At 47.7% G+C, this 16185-nt stretch overlaps 1 protein-coding gene across 2 annotated transcripts in view; it reads right to left on the bottom strand.

Annotated features, from left to right (window-relative positions):
- twz (BTB/POZ domain-containing protein twz) overlaps positions 1-16185 on the bottom strand; it is a 208486-nt gene that overhangs the window by 100398 nt on the left and 91903 nt on the right. The window lies entirely within an intron of this gene.

Raw genomic sequence — 16185 nt, 5'->3', positions numbered from 1 at the left:
TCTTTCGTCCGTGCCTTTGTGCGATCGTGTAATGATGCGCTGTTATCAACTGGCCCAAAGATCCAGTATTGGGAACTGCTGATCTCTACCGAAGAAACAATTGAACATCCTTAAGGGCGTGTTCATATTCTATATTAAGGATTCATATTCCATTAAGGTTCATATTCCATATTAAGGGTGTGTTCATAAATACACATTCGCCGCCCCACGAGCACTCTGAAATTGCACCCTTACGAGAGTTGAAACCGACATCCTTAAATAAATTTTCACCGATCCATCCCGCAATTAAAAAAAAAAATTGTACTTGTCTTATGTTTTCTTCACGTTTTCGAACATTATTACACATATTGAATCAAGGGGGGAGGGGATGAAATTGGCACACATCACCAGTGGCGTAGCCAGAAATTTCGTTCGGGGTGGGGGGAGCTCACGTTGCAGCTCGTTCTCCTCATATGTGTCGAGGGATCAACTACATGAATAATAACTACATTGCAATTGCCAAAGATGCTGCAAACGAATTCTTGAACGCTACGCACTGTCAAGACAAGTAAAATATGTATTTTCTCATAAAAGAATACACTCGTATTTCTCAAAATATTTTGCCCGAAATAACTGATATCAATGCTTCCACGTTTTCTGTCTATTTAACAAGTAAAGAAATTATCACACGGACTTTAGAACTATATCAGTTTGAAGCCAGCAAAGCAATGCATGCCGCTGATATGAAAAATGTAAAGGCCGTTGTGATGACGTAACGCCAAGCGCATGCCGTGCCACTTCGTCATCACGGGCACTGATATCAGCAGCGGATAAGTAACCGCTGCCTATAAAAAGCGTGTGCTAAAGAATAAACGCCGATTCCTTGTTCTGCACCGGCCACTGTCGTTTTCTGGAGTACGGCTTCTCGGTTGCCGCACGCTACTACAGCCATAAAATGAACAAGATGAGGACAAATATTTTAATGAAACTTGGTCATTCAAGAGCCTTGTTTGCATTTTCGTACATATGCAAAGGCCTTTACGAAGGACAAGGCTGTCCTTCGTTACAATGTATTGCGCAGGAGCAGCTGTCACCGGTCATCTACTGTGAGTAATTGCACCGAAATTATAGTCGCCACAGAGAGCACATATAAAATGTAGGTGTTCTGCAAAATACACGAGGGCGAGTCAAATTAAATCGAGCCAATGCGTATATACGACAAACGTGGTACTTTATTTAAAAGTAGTCTCCATGAGTATTTAGATATTTGTCTCACTAACGAGTCGCGTGATTCCCGTCTCATAAAACTCCTTGGGTTGCTGCTTCAAAAAATCTGTAACTGACTCTTTCCCGTCATCGTCCGACACTATATAATCTGGTTCCCTTGAGCTGTTTTTTTCAAATGCCCCAAAATGTGGAAGTCGCAAGGCGACAGATCTGAGCTGTATATGGCGGTTGTTGCAGCGTTTCCCGCTTGAGCATTGCCAGTTTTGTATTAACCACATCAGCGACGTGGGGACGGGAATTGTCGTGGAGAAAGATGATCTCATTCCTCAATTTTCCATTTCGTTTGTTCTTGATTGCGACACAGAGCCGATCCGGCGTTTCACAATATCGGAAACGATTGGTAGTCTCTCGAGGTTTAACAAATTTGATCAATAATGGCCCCTGACGATAAAAAAAAAAGACAACAATACCTTTCAGGCAGAAATGACGGCCTTTGCTTTCTTTTGGGGGTGGTGAATTCGAAAGTTTCCACTGTAAGCTTTGGCGTCGTGTTTCAGGCTCGTACTATAGTGGCACCATGATTCATCCCCGTTCACAATTGCAGACAAAAAGTCGTTACCCTCATTGTTATAATGGATTAGATGAGTCAAGGCAGCGCCGAACCTCTCCGTCTATATATTGGCGGTGGTTAAAAATCTTGGACGTTCATTGCGCGCACAAGAGCCGATAACCGAGATGTTCATGAACTAGGTGACCCGAACCGTGACTGACATTCACATGCCCTGCCAATTCATCGATGCTCATCCTCCGATCTTGTCTAATCAGCTCATCAGCCTTTGCAATTGTGTTGGGGGTTATTGCAGTGTGGCTTTGGCCCGGTCTCGGAACGTCCTTCTTTGAACCGGCGTCTCCAACGCTTTACAGTGGCCAATGAAATAAGATTGTTTAGCGTACACGGCAGCCACACAGCGACTAATTTCTTTTTGGGAATTTTGGAATTTTAGATTTTTCGGAATTTTGACTGCGACCTTCAGCTGTCAAAAACCTCACGACACCATGCTGTTCAACTTTTGGAGTGTCCATTATGTCGCGCAACCATGTTGAATCCAGTGTATGTGAGCATTAAGGAACCTTTATCTTCACAACTGCGTGTCACTTTTCTAAATGAGAGATGCCTGTGTGCTACGCGCATGCCTCGCAGATAATGAACAGTACTATTATTACGCGGGGTGGATTGGCTCACTTTCATTTGACTCGCCCTCGTACATTACAAATGCGAAGATACAGCTAGATAAAGAGCAAGAAAGTGCTACTGGAAGCAAAGTTCAACTAGATATTTAAATATGCGTATAATTATCAATACATCTACGTATCTAAGAAAAAGTCACTGTATATAATGCGTCAAACAAGGCAAATAAACATGTTGCGCAACCACAGATTGACAGATCACAGCCCTCCTTCCCTGATGTATCTCGCGCGACAGGAGGCGGCGCGCTTCCTCCTCGCTTTTCTCCCTGCCGCACACAAGACTGATCCACCATCGTCGGCTCACCCATGCCACCGCCCTCCCCCCCTTACGCTTTCACTCGCACATACAGCATTGCCCTTGGACTTTATACGTGTAGTGAAGAGGAATGCCCGGCGCTGCAGACACATCGCCAGTCGTCCGAGAGGCGCGAGCTCGAGATTGCCTGAGCTGCTCTGGTTGAGACGCGCTGCCTGCTGTTCTCTTGTACCGTATTCATATCAGATTCTGGTGGAGGTGCTGCGGTTCTCCCTCAACCTGAAATTGCACCAACATGAGGGCGACGGCGACAGCAGGAATGCGCCTGAAGTGTCTACATAATTGCTATCGCAATAATATATTAAGAGCATCCGGCAACTGAAGCATACCATGGCCCATTAATTTCCGCAAAATAAGTAACAAGATCGAGCTTTCACCGTGCGACAATTTGCTGCGCCGCAACAATATCTTTGTGTGTGTGTGTGTGTGTGTGTGTGTGTGTGTGTTTGTGTGTGTGTGTTTGTGTGTGTGTGTGTGTGTAACGGGTGCGCGGAAATGAAAAAAAACGCAAGGGAAAGCATGTTGGCCACAATCGAATGCCTACTTTGGGCACCTAATGTGGCTACCGAAGGAATATCGAAGAAAACGTGAGACGCTTGGTCCATACTGCTACATACTTCTCTGTATCCTACACCGGCCAGACAAAGTTTTCCGGAGAGGTTGCGCTCAAACCAACGCAGTGCAGTCCGTCGAGTCCCCACAGTGATGGCGGCGAGCGACTATGCATTGTTTCTTTTTCTCGTCTGCTAGCCAGAAAGCGTCCAAAACTCTGCCAGGCGAGAATCCACTCGGCCAGAGAAAAACGAACGCGCATCGAATTGAGCCGCACGGTGGTCGATGCAACATGAGAAAAGCGCATGTGCTCTGCCTGGCTCCGGCAGCCCGCGGGTAGCGGAAAAAAAAATTGAAGAGGCTCAATGTGTCCTCGCGAATAAAAGTCAAAGTAGAAAAATAAATAAGAACGTAGTTATCATTGCTGGCTTTAGTGTCTTGACATGGATGCTTTGGCGCAGGTGAAAAAAATGTTGATATTTTTTTCTGTGACATGACGGCAAAAATGAACCACCACAACGCTTCGTTTGGCTTCGTCTCATCAGGCCTCGCTACGTGCTTTGTCAACTTGTCTGACAGTGTGTTGATTTGACTTGTCTCATTGCATGGTCCAATGTACGACTTTAGAAAAGTCGATGCACCATTGGAGTCAGATGTTTATCAGAACATTAAACACACAAAGTTCCGGAATTGAAAATCTAAAGCACGACTTTGGAAATGTCAGTGCACCTTTCTGATCAAAAGTTTGAGAACTTCATACCCATAAAGTTTCAGAAGTGAAATCCATGCGCTCCGCAGATTTCGGGGCTTGCGCGAGATGCCGCGACGAGCCCACTCGCCATCAAACGTCCTTGAAACTTTGTGCTCGGATGGGGCTCCTTGGATTATGTGACTCCAGGTGCATGGGCGTTGCCGCCAAATCCAGCCCGATTTCGCAATGTTCGCGCTGAAATGTCTTTTCGAGCGTGAAAAGGACATTCTAGACAAAATCCACAATGATTTCCGGCGCCGGGGGTTGTATGGTCGGCGGTGCATGACAGCACGAAAAAATTTCTGGGGGGAGGGGAACAATCACATTGTTCAAGAGCGTAATAAAAATAATTGCCTTGAATGAATTGCCTGAATAATTGCCTTGTTCACATGTTTTACTCTCGTCCGCGCGATTTGACAGGCTCTTAATTGCTCGCCGACAGCGGACGACAGTATAGCTGTTCCACAACGTTCCCGTCTATTTATACCTGACCCTTGGGCCCATAGCCGAATCTGGAACACTTCTTAGACGCCTTCAAAGAGGTATGAAAATAAGTTCTGAACAGCCAGTCAATGGCAGGTTATGATTTTTAGAATTTGATATAATCTTGAAGCCTGGGCAAATGTGTTGGAGTTACGCACCTCGCTGTTCTTCGACAAGTTCTTAAGCGCGTAAAAAGATCGAGGCATCACAAAATCACGTTTGCGAGCTGCTCTGTGGAACCGAGCTTTCAGCACAAATTGACATGCCCCTTCCTACAACATCACCTCCTCCCCTACCGCCCAGGCCAGACACTGTGGAAAGGACCGCGAAGAACAATTAAGGCCACAGAGAAGACCACATCTGCAGAATCTCGGCCAGCTCTACCGAAACCAGACTCACAGCAAACTTTTGCTGGACAACCCCCGCCGTCTACAGTCGGTGATCTGTGCGACCAAGACAGGCAGGAGGCTGATATGCTGCAATCGCTAATTAATACAATGCGCATCACACTGAACAAGCTGGAAACACCAGCAGCTCGAAGTGCTCTGCAAATAATGGATGCACTAAATCCAGTGCTTGCTAGCATCGTTTAAGCATCATAGCTCGACCAATAGTCCCCTTCTGTACTGAAGTTAAAGGTGCGTCGATCTTTCAGTGGAATGCCAGGGGTCTCCGGACCTGCATAGCAGACTTTCGTCAATTCATTTTTGCAAATCGCTTCCCCATACTGGTCATTTGCGAACCAAATACATGAACTCCCCTCAGACTGTCCGGTTACGAATCTTTCGTCTCGTTCACATGCGGTGCGAGCACGAAAGTAATCATCTACATCCACACGGACCTTACATATGTCGCTAACGTGGTAGAGCCTCATGATGACAACCAATATGCCTGCCTGAATGCCCAAAAGAAGGATGTGTCATTTACTCTAATTGGAGCCTACATATCCCCAGTGGGTCACTTCGACAGTGAACGACTTAAGAAAATATTACTAATGAACAATGGCCCCTGTGTTATCACAGGTGACTTCAACGCGTATCATCAGCTATGGGGAAGCTCTAAAATTGACTCCAAAGGCAGGAGTTTTGCCTCCTTTGCTGCCGACCATGATTTGTGCTGTGTGAATGACGGCAGCCCTACAGTTCTGCGAGGCGCGGCCTACAGTAGTTGCTTGGATTTAACTTTGGTGTCACGAAGCTTTGCCTCGAGCGTCCAGTGCTTTACGGACATATATAAACACATGGAAGCGACCATATTCCAACATATATAAACATTAGAGGAGTTGAGAAACGCTATTCTATTGTCTTTCGTACAGTTGATTGGTCAGAGTTTAGAAAGGATATGGATGACGCTTGTCGGGAAGGCCTCTCACACACTATCGCAGATGCAATCGCAGAGGCATTGAAAACATCCATCTGCTCGATTACAAAATCAGCAAGGCGAACAGACTTGGACATGGAACTGGAGAGGCTACGTGCGGCACGCCGACAGATGGAGAGGAGGTATCGGCGCACGAAGTCCGTCTTGGATCTGAGGGCTTCACGACGCATACAAAAGAAAGTTCAGCGTCGTCGGGATAAATTGGAAGACAAGCATTGCAAAACTTTCTGTCAGTCGCTTGATCCCAGAAAATCGCTCTCGCACGTATGGAGAACGGTTAGGGGTCTTCGCTCATTTCCGCATCAAAGGAAGCCCTTTGCTGCTCTGGCCCTCTACCAACTCCGCTCCGAACTTCAAGTGGCTGAAGAGTTCTGTGCACGGGTTGCCGGGTCCGTGGCCATCATTACTGACGCAGTACTGAATGACATCCCTGAGGCACGTGTACCAGAAATGAACGTGCTATTCTCACTCGAAGAGCTCGATGTTGCGTTGGCGACCTGCAGGCGTTATTCGTCACCAGGACCTGATGGCATCACGTATGCTGTCCTATGCCACCTTGGACATGACGCACGTGACGAGCTGCTCAACTACTACAATGAGTCTTGGCAGAACGGCGCCGTTCCTAAACAATGAAAATCGAGCCGCCTGATCCCCATTCTGAAACCTGGAAAGTCTCCGCTTGATATCTCATCATATCGTCCGATTGCGCTTTCGAGCTGCGTCGGCAAAGTGATGGAAAGAATGATTCTTGCCCACTTGGAATGGTACCTACAGCGATTCAACATCTATGCGGACGCCATGATGGGCTTTCGTCGAGGTCGCTCATCCATCGACAACGTCATTGACATCGTAACCGGGGTCCAAAAACAAAAAAAAGCCTCAAGCGCCTATCAGTGGCACTTTTTCTAGATATAATAGGAGCATACGATAATGTCACCCATGCGGCCATACTGAACTCATTTGAGACTATTGGAGTTGGTGGCCGGATGTACCAGTGGCTTCGGGACTATTTGACAGAGAGGTGCTTTTTCCTACAGACCGAAGACGGCCTAGCTTCAGAACATTACATCTGCCATGGTGTGCCGCAGGGGGGAGTGTTGAGCCCTATTTTGTTCAACCTCGTCCTAGTAGGACTAGCGCAGTACCTACCGCAGACAGTTCATGTCTCAATATACGCAGACGACATTTGCATCTGGGCCTCTGCGGTGATTCGCCCTCAGGTGTGAGCGAGACTTAGCGGGCGGCAACCATGACGGCGTCCTATCTCCGAGAACAAGGCCTCAGTGTGTCTCCTCAAAAGTGCGCATTGGTTAGCTTTACGTGCAAAGAAATGTCGTTGTATCCTGTTTCAATGAATGGTCAAGCCTATGTCAAGACGCATCGCTTTCTGGGTGTAATCATTGACCGCAACCTCTCTTGGAGCCCTCGATCACTGCGTCTATCTGAAGAAGTTAGGTGCCATTGCATAGGTCTTCAAATTTCTCTGCGGGAAAAACTGGGGAACACCAGTCCATTCTATGATGCAGCTGTACAGGATACTGTTTCTCGGACTCCTACGTGACAGTCTATACCAGTGTTGTCAAATGCATGCGAGACGAAGTTTCGCGCTTTGGAGAGCATACAAGGTCAAACCCTACGCACATGTTTAGGGATGCCTCGGTGCACCTCAACAGCAGCAACAATTGCCATCGCGGGAGACCATATGATCGACACATGTAGCTGTCGACAATCTCAGAGCGCACATTCTACATCTGTCAAGGATCCCCGACCATCATTTGGCCTCCCTACCAGCCGAGAGACCTCAGGCGACCTTTTCAAGAGTGATTAACGATCATCAAGAGTGCATACCGTCATCTTTTACACCGGCGGCGAAGCCTTCATCTCCACTTTGGTGCCTGCGACAGCCTCAAGTGAATTTTACTATTCCTGGAATTTAAAAAAAGTCCAATCATCCATTGCCGGCTCTGAAGCAACTTACGCTCCTATTACTGCAGCAGACGTATCATGAACGCATACATATATATACCGACTGTTCGACCTCACCTACCTGCAGCTCAACTGCCGCATTTGTCGTTCCAGCTAAGCAGGTTACAGTTAGATTCAAATTGTCACACACGACTACATCTACGTCGGCAGAACTTGCAGCTCTCCATGCCGCTATGACGTATGTCGCCGAAGAGCCAACAGAGAAATGGGTTGTAATTTTGTAATTATAAGGCAGCTCATCACAGTATCAAGTCTGCATTACACCGCAGTACTTACGAGCAGATGATATCTGACATCAGGGAAGTGCACCATCATGCTCTGGAAAGAGGGCACAACATCATATTTCAGTGGATTCCTGCTCCCTGCGGCATCGCCGGCGACAACCTAGCTGACAAGGCTGCCCGATCTGCCCACGAAGATACCCAGACGCGTCCAACACCTTTGGTGAGGTCGGACGCTGCCAGGGAACTTCGCCTACTTGCACGCAAAAAGTCACAAGATCTCTGAATTTCAAGTGCCTTTAATTGCCGATTACATAAACTGGACCCCACGCTACGGCTACAACTGCCATCTAGCCTTTCCCACGGCGAAACAACCTTGCTGTGCCGTTTGTGGCTGGGAGTGGCGTTCACAAACGCATATTCCTATCGTTTGGGAATGGCCGAGAGCCCGATGTGCGACTCGTGTTTGTGCGAGGAAACCATCGAGCACCTATTGTGTAGCTGCCCTCGCTACGATGTACAACACCTCTCTCTGCGGGCAACTTTGCACCGACTGGACTCAAGACCGTTCACTGAGTCAAAGATACTCGGGCCGTGGCCACACCCGTCACTGGCAAGAAAAGCGATTCGTGCACTAGTGCAATACTCGAAGTGTACCTGCTTAAGAGACCGTTTATAGTGTCCCTTTCTATAGTGTCCCTCCCACACGCATTCAGTGCTTACTCTCTCCCTTTTCCCTTTTCTATGCCCCTTTCTTGCACCCCCAGTGTAGGGTAGCAAATCGGGTGCTCTTCTGGTTGACCTTCCTGCCTTTCCTGTCCTTGCTTTCTGTCTCTCTTGACAAGCTATAAGATTTGCTGGCTATCCGAACACCACCCTGCGCAGTGTTGCAGTAACGTTAGTCAATGAAATGAAAAACGGTACAAAGCGGAAACAACCATCACAGCACTCAAGCATTGCAGTTATCCCCTATGTATACACTGCGAGCCCTACAACGTAATGAAGGCAGCGGTGAAGGCTGAAGTGAAGGTTGTATTTAGCGCCCCTAATAAGATTGGTACATTGTGTATAGAAGAGTGAATCATGAACAAAATGCAAAAGAGTCTTGCTCGAAGAGGCATGCCCGTCGTTTTGGCTATAGTGTCACACGCGGGTTGTCTGCGATATTCCGCTCCCGTGCAATCGCTGTTACGTCGGTAAAACGGCCCAGGTATATGTGTTAATGACAAACTATACGTGAACATGCGGCTTGACTCAAAGGCTCGCCGTAGAGCCATCTGGGCACCCATTGCTAGAAGGGTGGGTTCTCCCCTATCTTCGAAAAAAAATTAAAAAAAAATTGAGAATACCTAAGCCCTTCTTATGCGTTGTGAATGCGAAAGCATTAATGTCGAATTGAACGTCGCTGAGTGGTCCTTCGAGTTGTGAACTCGTCGCGGGCAAGCGAGCGCGTAGAGACGCTTGGCCAACGCCTCCTAAATAGCACAAGGCCGCTGCACTTCGATCCGTGACGTCATGCCACCTTGCCCGACTGCCATAGAATCTAGTGGGGAAGCTCCTGAGTAAGCCGCGGTGACTTTGACGTCACCGCTTTAGTCACGTCGTGCATGGCAACGGAAATTTTGGTACAAGTAGCATGATGTCATAAAGTGGAGTGCACAGGCCTGCTATATAGCAAGCGCTGGTTTAGCCCAGTGGGTAAGACGCTGAGCATGGGGTCGTAGGTTCGAAGCTCGTGTTTCTTTTCGAACTTATTCTGTTCTTTTATACATTAATTTCTTTATGGAGATTACCGAGGGGAAATTAGAACGCCGGCGAGAGCTTGCGCGAACAAGGAACGCGCGGATAACGCAGGCTTCCAAGAGCGAAGGTGACGTCGCGACACCTGTCGCGCCAGCACTTTACTCTTTCGCTCGTTCTGCTCCGTCGAGACGCGCCTGAGAAGTGGCGTTGCAGCCAATGGGAATTTAAGTGCCATTTTGCTGCTACAGACGCCGGCTTTATAGCTCAACGGGGTTTTGCTGCTTTCGCATCAAAAATGGAAAATAGTCAAGAAGTACCGCGAACATCTCGCACGCGAGATCTTTGAAGCCTTCACAATCTTCAACACGCGGCGACACGTAAGTCAGTTCTCCGACCCTCTGCCTATCGACCAAGGAAATATAGTACCTGCCGTGCTGATGGCTTTTATTTTTCTTTTTCATGTATATTTTTTAGTAGAACGCTGCACCTTTGTCTGTAATTTTTCGCGTTGTTTCGAGTCTGGGAGCTGCCGCTCTCTCCTTGCGGCAAGGAATGAAGAGCCGTCAAGTCGGATAACGTCCATGAAACGTGGAAGAGCGTCAAGCGATGGACAGCGAGGCCACCGAGTTATGCTCGGACGTCTTCAAAGTCGTGATGAGTGGAACAGCAAAAAGAAGGCTACTGCAGGTGTCATCGTCGGCAAGTGTTTTACCATGAAGAGTGCACCGCAGCGCTGGCCGCACACTGCGTTCTTCACGCCCGTGGACCCGAAGACCAATATGAGGCCTTGAAACAGGCATGTCCTCTCTTTGTTGCTCGAGAAAATCTCAGAAATCATATTAAAGACGTGAGAATAAACTTGCGGAAATATGTCCTACAGCAAGTGACGCATACGTATTATCACCGAGATCGACAATGCAATGGACGATCAATGATCCCAGTGGTGGCACTGCGGGCGTCATTTATGATGTCGACATTGTCATCCCGACTGACGACTTGCCAATGCTAATCAAACTAACGACAGATGACACGTTAATTACGGACATTTCTAGACTTGGAAACATACGTCACGTGAAGGTTTTGTTTGAAGGAGACATCCTTCTGTTGCACGTCAAAGTAGGACATGCCCGCCATCCAGTACGACCATTCGTACCGAAGCCCTATACTGTGCTTCAAATGTTGCAAGATCGGCCACGTAAAGGGTGTTTGTGTGAACAACGTCGTGTGCCCACGGTGTTCTGAGTCACATTCAGAAGACGCCTGCTGCGCAGATGTTCTAAAGTGTCCTAACTGAAGTGGTGTGCACAAGGCTGCATCAAAGGATTGCACGCGGGTGCAGAAGGAATTCGCGACCCTCAAACGAATGATGCAGGGCGATTCATTGCATCGAGAGGCTGCTGCCGCTCTTCGGCGACGTCGGCATCGACACCGAAGACGTTCACAAAAAAAAAACCGCAGCTGCAGATAGTGACATGCCATCTTCCGTCACAGGAGTTGCCGCCTCAACGCACAGCACCACCAAGGCGGATATAAGGCAAACAAAACGGGAAGACTCGCGCATCTCAAGGGATGGCCTGAGTTAGCGAGAAAACAATGTTCTGATGAGCCACCTGTAAACGCACCGACCTCGACGCCTGCAGCAACTGTTGGAGCGACGTTGGCTGATGATCACCAAGTCATCAACATTTTGCAGATTCTCATGAATGCCATTCGCGTAATACTGAACAATATAAAAAACTTCGTCTGCGCAAAGAGCGCTATAGGTGCTCGACACTTTGAGTCCAGTGCCTGCGGCCCTAGGTTGAAATCATGGCTCGCCAGACTGGGGTCATTTCATGACGAGGTCCGGAACGCGTACATATTTCAGTGGAACGCCAGAGAACTTAAGTCACGCATGTCTGACTTTCGGTAGTTTGTGTTTATGAATCAGTTGCCCAATATCGTCATCTGCGAGCCCAACCTATCAGCTCACATCAGACTGTCCGGGTACGAGTGCTTTGTGTCCGCCACACACGGACAATACAGCAAGATTATTGTTTTCATACGACGTGATTTCACGTATGTCCGCCATCCAGTGCCACCTGACCATGATAACCAGTACGTGTGACAGTGAAGAAGAGCAAGTTAAATTTCACAGTAGCCTATATATCGGCCTCAAGTCGGCTGAACAGCGACCGGTTACGGCGAATCATCAAAGTGACTCCACAGCCTTGGGGGATGACTGCAGACTTTAATGCCCACCACTATCTCTGGGGAAGCTCTAAGATGAACTCGAACGGCAGAAGATTAGTGTCATTTGCTTCCGAACAAGAGCAGTGTTTGTTAAATGGTAGAAGCCCTATCTGTCTGCGTGGGACTGTCTACAGTAGCTGCGTAGACATCACCTTTGTTTTACACTCCTTCACCAGCAAGGTTAGGTAGGCGCTTTTCGGATATTGAAACGTTGGGAAGTGACCACTTCCCCATTTATCTTAGAATGGAATAGCTGATAGGCTTCACTTTTACCCGGCGTCATCCAATTTATCCATGGCCGATGTTCAAATCAATTGTTGAAAGGCGGTTTTTATCATGGCTAGAAGATGGCTCTAACCTAGGAGACAGGACGCTATAAAAGGTGCCTTAAACGCTGCTAACTATTCGCTTTCGAGAGCGTTTTCAAGCAACAACTACTGCTATTAATTGGAGAAGCTTCGTGCGATTTGTCGCATTGTGGGGCGAACATAGGTGTACAAAGTCCGTTACATGACTTGAAGTTGGCAAGACGCACTCAAAAGAAAATTCAGCGTAGCATGCCCAAGCGCACGTCAAAAAGATGGATGTAGTTCTGCGAGTTTTCATATCCAAGAAAACCTTTGTGTCACATATAGGGAACTGTTCGTTTACGATTCGCTAACGACTGATGGAAGGGGACTGCTGGTGAAACTAATTCTGCTGGAACATCGATGCTCGACCACTCAACAATTTCACGCGACGCCCACATGGACAGCCCCTTCTCTATGGACGAACTCGAAGCCGCACTTGCCTTATGTAATGGCGAAGAGGCTCGGACAGTACTCCTGCTCTTGTTCAACAACTCCTGGCAGACAAGCACGGTTCCCCAGGAATGGAATACTAATCGCTTGGTTCCGCTGCTCAAGCCTGGCAAGTGGCCTGTAGATATTTCATCATACCGACCGATGGCGCTTGCCAGCTGCGTCGGAAATCTAATGAAGAGGATGATTCTAGCACTATTAGTATGATATATAGGACATTACAAGGTATATCCAGGCGCAATGGCCAGATTCAGGAGTGGCCGTTGTTCTATAGACGACGTTGTCGATTTGCATGGTAACGTACCTCGAGCACCAGGAGTCCCGCAAAAGATTATCTGCATGCCTTGTTTCTGGATGTTAAATGAGCTTATGATGGCGTAACTCACAAAGCGCTCCCCAGCACGTTAGAAGCAGTAGGGCTTGGCGGCAAGCACTCTTTGTGGATATTTAGCAACCTACAAACGAGATGCTTTTTCAAGCTTAGCGAATATGGCCCAACCACCCAGAATTACAATAACCATTGGGTCCACGTACGTCAGGGTGGACTGCTGAGCCAAACGGTTTTCACTCTAACACTCATTGGACTCGCCGAAATCCTTCCATGCACCGTTAGGCTCTCCATCAATGCCGACGACATTTGCATTTGGACATCAGGTGTGACGTGACTTCAGCGTCGCGCGCGGCTTCAGAAAGCAGTCACTTTAACGTCATCCTCCCTTCGTGAACAAAGACTTCAGATATCATGGTAAAAGTGTGCAGTGGTGGCATTTACCAGGAAGCATGTCTCCATACGTGATATCCTTCGACGGGCAGCTGATCTCATACGACACAAGTCACATATATTTAGGGGTGGTTATTGATACAACTCTCCCCTGGGTCCCCCATGTGAATTACGTTAAAAACGACTGACGGGAATCTGCTATATGTTTACGTTCCTAGCAAGAAAGACCTATAGGGAGCTTCAATACACTGCATGCTGCAACTGTACAGGGTCTTTTTGCGTTACAGCCTATACGGGTCATCTCCAGCACCTGCAGAACTAGGCTTAATACATTTAAATCTGTCCAAGCCCAAGCCCTCAGGAGGTACTTTGGTCTACCGCGGAGCCCGCACCGACGCGAAGCGTCTCTTCTGTGTCGGTTGTGGCTGGGAGTTGCCTTCACAAAATCATACTCAGCACTAATTGGAATTACTGATAGCCCTGCATGTGATGTTTGCGGATGCAAGGAAAACATTGACCACTTATTGTGCCACTGTCCAAGCACAAAGACAATCTTTGTCCAACACATTGAGGAAACTAGATGATCGTCCTCTGAGTGAACAGACAGTAGTAGAACACCGCCCCCACCGATCATCGGCTCAGAAGACAGTGCAGGCACTTTTGTGCTTTCTGAAAACGACTGACCTGTGCGATCGCATTTGACCACGTAGTGCTTTCCGTGTATGTGATCAACAGATCAGACGATGACTGTCCACGTTAATGCGATAAGCATTCAGGCAATGTAGTGTCACACAGTAGTGCCACAGCGCAATTGTGTCATGTATGCACTGTATATATATATATATATATATATGTAGAGAGAGAGAGAGAGAGAGAGCTCGCAATAAATCGGGCAGGGGCATTTCAAAATGCCCATGGCAAGCACTGAGGATAAAACTTGCGCTTGACGCGACACATACATTTCTCGTTGCTATCAAACATTTCCGCACCAACGCAACCACCTGCACATCTTTCTTTTTCAAGATAGTTCACCTTGTTCATGAGGAATTACGTCACACGAACACGCAGCACTGTTGTATTTCTGGAAGACAAATGTCTTGAACTTGAATTGCGCCATGCATGCAAAACGACATGCTCGCGTTCGTTTGCTTATATAGACAAACGGCCGCCAGCCCTCTTAGAGGATCGGTACAAGTGTAATAACTGACGCACGGGTCGCTGGCAAACTGCATTGCAGGGTGCCTGCAGTCTTCTCAGTGTCAGCGATGGACATATGCATAGTGACAACCCTGAAATATCGGAATCGCAGGGCTTGCACACACACATTGGAGCCTATGCAAGGGGGGAATAGAAAAATAAAGGGGAAGCACGCTCGGCCACAAATGTTTACGTAAACACTGACTTTACGTAAACTTTAAGCTCCGTTCCGTTAAAGCGTGGTGCTTCTAATTTAATCGACAACTGGGTAGGCTGCAAGACCTATACTACGGATGTAGAAACTTTGAGTTCTTATGTGCCTATTCACCGGAATTCAGTTTTTCCGCAAATCCCGCGTCCCGTAAACTTTTGTCATCGACTGTAAGATAGCATCTTGGACGAAATCTCGACGCAGCTTTCATTGCAAGTCTCGTCCCGGTCAAACAGCCATCCGCGGTGTGCCGGACGCTGCCGGCGCAGCGGACGCGCCGCGGACCTCACGGACCGCTGGCGTTGAAAAGATGATCTCGTTTTATTCTCGCAACTTGCCCGTATGTTCTCGTTTGAGTGCCCGGATAACGGCTCTGGCGTTTGGCTCGGGCACTTTAAGGTCGCCGACAAAGGGAGCTAAAAGCATTTCGCGCTTAATACTATAGCAAGTCCAATGACATACACACACTTTCTTTCTTATCAAAATAGTATTGTTCGCCGATGTTCAGAATGACGCACAGAACTGAAAGGTAAGGCACATAACTCCTCGATGGTAAGCTGGCTTCTCACCTGCCCCCCCCCCCCCCATCCACCTCATTCCCTTCGTCTCACCTCCACCCCTCCCCATACCCCCAAGAAAGAACGAACTTTAACACAATTATCTTGAGGATTTCATAATTAAGAAAGTAAAGAAAACAATACTGCGTGCTATATAATCTTTAAATTATTTCCGCGAAGCTTTCTCCCAGCTGTGAGTCAGCTCGAACACCTGAAGGCATCTTACCGAAATATGCCGGTAAAATCCAGGACGCACAAATCTTGCATGAATTTGACTTTCGGACAAGTCTGAGACCAAACCTCCATGGGTTCTATTCCCAGCAAGCGTGTCAACCATGGAGAGAGCCATACGACAGCGCCAGAGTCGTCGACTCAAAATGCTTGCACCTGAAATGATTTCACGAATCAGTCTCCAAGTTGCGCATTTGCTTAGTAATATTTGGTTATCAGGCTTGCTTTAATATTGACAGCTGTAAAGGCTTCCGACTGGAGAGCGCCACCCCCTGAATACCATCACTCGCATATGCTTGACCGCGGAAGTTCAGTCAAAGTGCCTACATCATCCACTTTCAGCAGGCGTG

Source organism: Dermacentor albipictus, chromosome 1, assembly GCF_038994185.2.
Source record: "Dermacentor albipictus isolate Rhodes 1998 colony chromosome 1, USDA_Dalb.pri_finalv2, whole genome shotgun sequence".
Taxonomy (NCBI): Eukaryota; Metazoa; Arthropoda; class Arachnida; order Ixodida; family Ixodidae; genus Dermacentor; species Dermacentor albipictus.
The sequence above is the reverse complement of the archived record's forward strand: the minus strand, read 5'-3'. Positions and strand labels throughout refer to the sequence as shown.